Source organism: Artibeus jamaicensis, unplaced genomic scaffold, assembly GCF_021234435.1.
Source record: "Artibeus jamaicensis isolate MK-2021 breed Jamaican fruit bat unplaced genomic scaffold, CSHL_Jam_final scaffold_916, whole genome shotgun sequence".
In the NCBI taxonomy this organism is placed as follows: Eukaryota; Metazoa; Chordata; class Mammalia; order Chiroptera; family Phyllostomidae; genus Artibeus; species Artibeus jamaicensis.
In genome coordinates this window covers 36,289,515-36,297,325 of record NW_026522059.1, presented here as the reverse complement: position 1 = coordinate 36,297,325, position 7,811 = coordinate 36,289,515, and the positions used below count along the sequence as shown (strand labels likewise).

At 40.9% G+C, this 7,811-nt stretch overlaps 1 pseudogene; it reads left to right on the top strand.

The window, feature by feature from the left end:
* The first annotated feature begins 2,475 nt into the window (after window positions 1-2,475).
* On the top strand, window positions 2,476-3,445 carry LOC119051968 (glyceraldehyde-3-phosphate dehydrogenase-like; annotated as a pseudogene).
* The last annotated feature ends 4,366 nt before the right edge of the window (window positions 3,446-7,811 follow it).

Sequence of the window (7,811 nt, the reverse complement as noted above, 5' to 3'; positions counted from 1 at the left end):
TTCCAACATCCAAATTATAGGGGTACCAGAAGGGGAAGAGGAAGAGCAACAAGTGGAACACTAATTTGAACAAATAATAAAGGACAACTTCCCTAATCTGGCAAAGGAAATAGACTTCCAGGAAATCCAGGAAGCTCAGAGAGTCCCAAAGAAGTTGGACCCAAGAAGAAACACACCAAGGCACATCATCATTATATTAGCCAAGATTAAAATGAAGGAGAGAATCCTAGAAGCAGCAAGAGATAAGGGGACAGTCACCTACAAAGGAGTTCCCATCAGACTGTCAGCTGATTTCTCAAAAGAGATCTTACAGGCAAGAAGGGGCTGGAAAGAAGTATTCCAAGTCATGAAATCCAAAGACCTACACCCAAGATTGCTCTGTCCAGCAAAGCTTTCATTTAGAATGGAAGGACAGATAAAGTGCTTCTCAGACAAGGTCAAGTTCAAGGGGTTCATCATTACCAAGCCCTTATTATATGAAATGTTAAAGGACTTATCTAAGAAAAAGAAGATAAAAAATATGAACAGTGAAAGACAGCAAACTCACAGTTATTAACAACCACACCTAAAACAAAAGCAAATTAAGAGGACAGCTAGATCAGGAGCAGAACCATAGAAATGAAGATCACGTGGAGGGTTAGCAACAGGGGAGTGGGAGGAGGAGAAGGGGGGAGAAGGTACAGAAAATAAGTAGCATAGACGGTAGGTAGAAAATAGACAGGGGGAGGGTAATAGTAGTGTGGGAAATGTAAAAGCTAAAGAACTTACGACACATGGACATGAACTAAAGGGGGGAATGTGGGTGGGAGGGGGTGTGCAGAGTGGAGGGGACTGAAGGGGGGAAATGGGACCACTGTAATAGCATAATCAATAAGATATATTTTTAAAAAAGAAAAAAGCGAATGGCTAAAAGTGCACAACAATGTGAATGTACTCAGTGCCACTGAACTGTACGCACTTAGAAGTGATTAACACAGTCAACTTCACGTTAAGTATATTTTACCACAATTAAAATTTTTTTACTTGAAAAAAATGTAAATGAAGACATAGTTGAAAATTTCACCTTTAATAATAGAACACAGAGACATAATAATACTAACAAGAGTAATTTTACATAAATATGTTTCAATAGTAAATGACAAAACAGCAAATAAGAGAGTTAGTAAAAACAAATGTGAAGTTTTTTTCTTCAGGCATAACATTTGCATAGGAACCTAAAATGTTTCACTAGCACAAAGTGAAGGCAATTTTTTTTCTAAAGATTGGGTTCGAATTAGTAAATAGATCTAAGGGTTTTTGGAGACTCAACAAATCAAAAATCAAATTTCTTAAAACTCTGATTTATTTCAATTTTCTAAAATGATAGAAATGCTGTGTTTCAATTACATTTTATATCATTTTACAAGAAATACCTTGAAAAGTTGTCAGATTTGCTTGGTGTCACCAACAGAACAGCACATAATCTAGAAATGAACCCAAATTCATTCAGAAACTTAGTACACAATATAGGTGGACTTTCTTGCCCTGGCTGGGTGGCTCAGTTGGTTGGAGCATCATCCCATACACCAAAAGGTTACAGGTTTGATTCCAGGTCAGGGCACACACTTAGGGTGGGTTCAGCGCATGGAAGCCAACCAACTGATGTTTCTCTCTCACATCGATGTTTTGCCTTATTTCTTCCTCTCAATTTAAAATCAATACACATATCCTTGGGTGAGGATTTTTTTTTAAGTGGATTTTCTTTTGACGGTTGCCAGATGGGAGGGGGGTTGGGGGCAGGGTGAAGGAAGGGAAAGGATTAAGTACAAATTGGTGATTATAAAATAGTTAGCAGGGCCCTGGCTGGTGTGGCTCAGTGTACTAAGCACTGGCCTGGGAACCAAAGGGTCGCTGGTTTGATTCCCAGTCACTGCACATGCCTGGGTTGCAGGCCAGGTCCCCAGTTGGGGGCTTTGAGATGTTTCTTTCCTTCTCTTTCAACCTCCCTCCCCCCCTCTCTAGAAATTAATAAATAAAATCTCTAAAACAATGTTTAATGCATATTCTTTTTGGACTAGCAATTTTATATTTAAAAATTTATCCTGCAGTTAGGCTCACACTTAGAACAAATTCTGTTTGCACACTAGTTTTCACTGGAAACAACGAGATGTCTAGCTAAAGAGCTGCTTAGGTAATGAAATCCTATGTAACTAGTGTACCATCTTCTACCCAGTATGTGTAATGAAAAAAAGCAAGGGGCAGAGCAGCATGCATATGCCACCATTTGCATGTGTGTGACTTTTTAAGGGAAATACATATACACATTTATACACGCACACACCACGCACACAGCTCCAATGTGCAGGAGACTTCTCTGAACTGACACAAGAAAACACCGGTAGCTCTCTGCTCCTCCTCTTGGGCAGACAGGGGCATCTTCCCGCACAGCTGCCAGCCACAACCCTGAGACACGCTGGTGAAAGTCAGAATGAAGGATTTGGCTGTATTGGGCAGCTGGCCAATAGAAAAGCTTTAAACTCTGGCATAGTTGATACTGTCACCATCAATGACACCTTCATCAACCTCGACTACATGGTCTGCATGTTCCAGTATGATTCTACTCACAGCAAGTCCAAAGGCACTGTCAAGGCCGAGAATGGAAAGCTCATCATCAATGAAAAGTCCATCTCCAAATTCCAGGAGTGAAATCCCACCAACATCAAATGGGGTGATGCTGGTGCTGAATATGCTGTGGAGCCCACTGGTGTCTCCACTACCTTGAAAAGGGCTGGGGCTCATCGAAGGGTGGAGCCAAGAGGTCACCATCTCTGCCCCTTCTGCAGCTGCTCCCATGTTTGTGATGGGTGTGAACCATGACAAGTATGACAACTCCCTCAAGATTATCATGGGTGATCCTGTATTGCCAACTGCTTGGCCCCCCTTGGGCATCCATGACAACTTCAGCATTGTGGAGGGGCTCATGACCACAGTCCATCCCACCACTGCCACCCAGAAGACCATGGATGGCACCTCTGGGAAGCCGGAGAGTGCCAGCCAAAGGGCTTCCCAGAACATCATCTCTGCTACTACTGGTGCTGCCAAGGACGTAGGCAAGGTAACCCCTGAGCTGAATGGGAAGCTCACTGGCATGGCCTTCTGTGTCCCCATCCTCAATTTGTCAGCCGTGGGTCTGATTTGCCATCTGGAGAAAGCTGACAAATATGAGGACATCAAGAGGGTGGTGAAGCAGACATCAGAGTGCCCCTCAAGGGCATCCTGGACTGAGGACCAGGTTGTCTCCTGCGACTTTGACAGTGACACCCAGTCCTCCACCTTCGATGCTCCACTGAGGGCAGGCATTGCCCTCAGTGACCACTAGGTCAAGCTCAGTTCCTGGTATGACAATGAATTTGGCTACAGCAACAGGGTGGTACACCTTACAGTCCATGTGACCTCCAAGGAGTAAGAGCCCCTGGACCACCAGCCCCAGAAGAGGAAGAGAGGTCCTCAGCTGCTGGGGAGTCCTTGCCCCAGATCGATCCCCCAGCACACTGAGAATCTCTTGGCTTCCAGTTTCCATGCCAGACTCCCTGCAGAAGTGGGGGACTTTAGGGAGACCTACCTTGTCATGAACCATCAATAAAGTTCATTGTACTCAGCCAGAAGAAAAGAAGAGAAAAAAAGGAACAGCCTTTGCCCCGTGAACAGGAAATGAAGAGCTAGAGAAATTAGAGGAAAGCTTCCTTTTTAACATACCCCTGAGGATCTTTTGCATTTAGTACCATCATCATCGCCCAGACCCCCAAAAATGTATTAAGCAAAAAGGTAACCAATACAAATGTCTTAGCTACGAACACCAATTACCTTCAGGTTGAATGGTTGAACTGACGTCTTTAGAAAAGAAACTGAAATACCACCCACTCCTGCAACAATATAGCATAAAAGCAACGAAAACCCAGTCTCGTTAGGAGTCAAAAAGAAAAATACACACACACACACATATATTATGAACAAAGACAAACGGGTAGAATTGAACTCTTCTTTAGTCAGTTGTCTCAAATACCCCCAGTTTTGAGGAAGTCTGTGGAGCAGGAGGACAAAACAATAATTATCCATATTTAGAGAACAAAAACTTTTAAAGGTGTTTTCAGACAGAGGCGGGTTTTCATGAGATTTAAAAACACAGCTCCCAGGTTCTCCCCACCAATGCCTAAGCTGTCCCCTTAACACCACAGTTTTCAAACATCATTCTAATGCCAGCCAAGCACAGCTCTCAATCCTCAGACTGTCTCTGAATAGGCCAAAAGCGTGGTAAGCAGCTAACAACCCTTCCAATTTGGCCATTAAGGATATTACTTTTGCTTTATTGTTACAGGGCGCGGTTCCTGCTGGGGCCAGCCTAAGGGTTCTGACCAAAGTAACACACAGCTGGGGCCCAGGCCTCTGTGTTGTCTGCAGAGGAAGCAAAGGAGCCCAGCAGGTCCCCACAAAGGGACTGCCAGCAGGCAAGCGGCCCCTTCACCTCTGCCGGCCTCAGATGGCGGGACAGGCATGGCAAAGGGGAGAAGGAATTTCATCCTGGCCGAGCAGCGGGAAGCACTTGACATGGTTCAGACCCTAAGATAAAAGCTGAGAAGAGAACTGTAATTCTCCAGAACTCTTTCAAGAGATCAGCATAGTATACTTATTGACAATTCGCTGCTGTGAAGTCCCTTTGGGTCACTTTTTGTTGACATCCATGAGATACTGGTATACACAAGTGGAAATAAAACAAGTTGCTTACCAGGCCTTTCCCCACCTCTCTCTGAAAATAAATAAGTAAAATCTTTTATTAAACAGGTTTAAAAAAGAGAGAGAAATATGTCCCATACTTTAAGGCTTATTTCAAATCCCTGTTCCTTTCCCAAACCTCCTCTGAAAATCCACGTCTCCTAAGATATCTCTGAATTCTAAGACATTTAATACTGTACATTAAATATATGTGCATATACCTGTATATATACATATATGTATGCATATAGCATTTTGAGAAGACCATAACAGTTTAGATCACAGGCCCTGAGTTACTGAGTTGGAATCCCCAAACACCCTTACTTTCTTGAGGAATTTATGTAATCTCTCTAAGCTGTCTAAGGCTGAAGTTCAAGAAATCCTACTTATCAGTTCACTCACTTTGTTCATTTACTATTTACTAAGAGTAAATTATGTGTCAAGCCCTGGGAAACAAGTAAACAAGATTTCCTCCCCCGCCTCCCCCCACAAGAACCCAACGTATGAACAGGACCAGTGAAATCTACATAGAGTCTCAGTAGAAGTCGAACTCATCATAAAATAACCTGCAAATAGCCAAGAAACAATTTCAGTGGCAGATGACTTAGTAGATGGTGTTCCAGGACTTTTTGTGATATTATCTAGCATAAGGTAACACTACAATTCTAAATATTTTTGTAAATGCAGTTGTTTAAACTTCTAGTGACATGAACATCCATCCTAGACCCTAATTTATTTTTTATTTTTATTTCTTTTATTGTAGCAAAGAGTTTATTTTTAACATAAATATTTCTCCCTGACCGAGAACCATATAGTGCTTTAATATAAATAATGTTTAACAGCCCAGGCCCGTGATGCTCAGTTGGTTGGAGGGCCATCCCATGCATCGGAAGGTCAAGTCCAATCCCCGGTCAGGGCCGGTACCTAGGTCCCCGGTTTGTCCTCTGTGCCCGTCCAGCACCCGTGAGAGGCGGCCAGAGGCCATTGGTTCCTGTTTCTCTCACATCCATGTCTCTCTCTCTTTCTCTCCCTCTCCAATAAATATATGCTTGAGTGAGGATTAAAAAATAAAATAATGTATAATATATAAATATATATATAAATTCATCTTTCTTCATGACTAAGGATTTTGCCCAGCCTCAGTCCCCATTCAGGCCTTAGCCTCATTGTCTATTTTATGACTACATTGCTACACCTGAAATAAGAAATACAAAAATAAGAAACCTAGTTGAATGTATGACCCCCTTGGGATAGCCTTTAAATAGTTTTATTTATTCATGATAAACTTATAATATGACTTTTTTAAAAGAATGGTTTGTTTTTCTAGATGAATACTCAGCAAATACTTGAGTATCCAGAAATCAGTTGCATTTTATATGCTAATAACAAACTAACAAAAAGGGAAATTAAGAAAACAACCCCATTCACAATTGCTACAAAAAGAATAAAATACTTTGGAATAAACTACACCAAGGATGTAAAAGACCTGTACATGAAAAATTGTAAGACACTGAAGAAAGAACGTGAAGAAGATATAAATAAGTGGAAATATATACCATGTTCAGGAATAGGACAAATTAACATCATTAAAATGCCCATACTATCCAAAGCAATATGTAGATTCAGTGCAATTCTTATCAAGATTCCAGTGATGTATTTCACAGAACTAGAACAACTATTTCAGAAATGTATATGGAACCACAAAAGCAACAGTATTCCTGAGAGAGAACAAAGTTGGAGGAATCACATTACCTAGTATCAAACTATACTATAAGGCCACAGTAATCAAAACAGCATGGTACTGGCCTAAAAACAGACACATAGATCAATAGAACAGAGCTCAGATATAAACCCGCACCTTTATAATCAATTAATATTCAACAAAGGAAGCAATCACATGCAATGGACTAAAGGTAGTTTATTCAATAAATGGTATTGGAAAAATTGGACAGATACATGCAGAAAAATAAGACTAGACCACCTTCTTACACCACACACAAGAATAAATTCAAAATGGGTCAAAGACTTAAATATTAGACCTAAAACCATAAAAATTCTAGGAGAAAACATAGCAAAATCTTAGGCATTGCTAGTAGCAATTTTTAAAGATTTTATTTATTTATTTTTAGGAAGGGAAGGAGGGAGGGAGAGAGACACCAATGCATGGTTGCCTCTCATGCGTCCCCTGCTGGGAACTGGCCCGCAACCCAGGCATGTGCCCTGACTGGGAATCAAACCGCGATCCTTTGATTCACAGGTTTGTGCTCAATTCACTGAGCTACACCAGCCGGGGCACTAGTAGTGATTTTTTATCCAATAAATCTTCCCAGGTGAGGGAAACATAAGAAAAGATATATAAATGGGACTGCATAAAACTAAAAAAGTTTTGCACAGCAAAGGAAAACATCGACAAAATAAAAAGACAACCCACAGAATGGAAGAGCATATTCACCAATACATCTGATAAGGGGTCAGTATTCAAAATTTATAAAGTACTTAAAAAACTCAACACCACTTAAAAAAAACTCAACAGTACTTGAAAAACACAAACAACCCAATTATAAAATGGGCAAAGGACCTAAATAGAAACTTCTTTATAGAGTCCATCTGGATGGCAATAGACATCCAGAAAAGATGGTCAACATCACTAATCATCAGAGAAGTGCAAATTAAAACCACAATGAGATACCATCTCACACCTGTCAGAATGGTTATCATCAATAAATCAACAAGTAACAAGTGCTGGCAAGGATGTGGAGAAAAGGGAACCCTTTTGCACTGCTGGTGGGAATGCAGACTGGTGCAGCCACTGTGGAAAGCAATATGGAGATACCTCAAAAACTTAAAAATGGGTCTGCCTTTTGATTCAGTGATTCCACTTCAGGGAATATATCCAAAGGAACCCAAAACACTAATTTGAAATAACAAATTCACCCCTTTTTGTTTATCGCATAATTATTTACAATCGCCAAGACATGGAAGTAGCCCAAATGTCCACCAGTAGATAAGTGGATAAAACAAGCATTTACACAATGGAATACTACCCAGCTGCAAAATAGAAG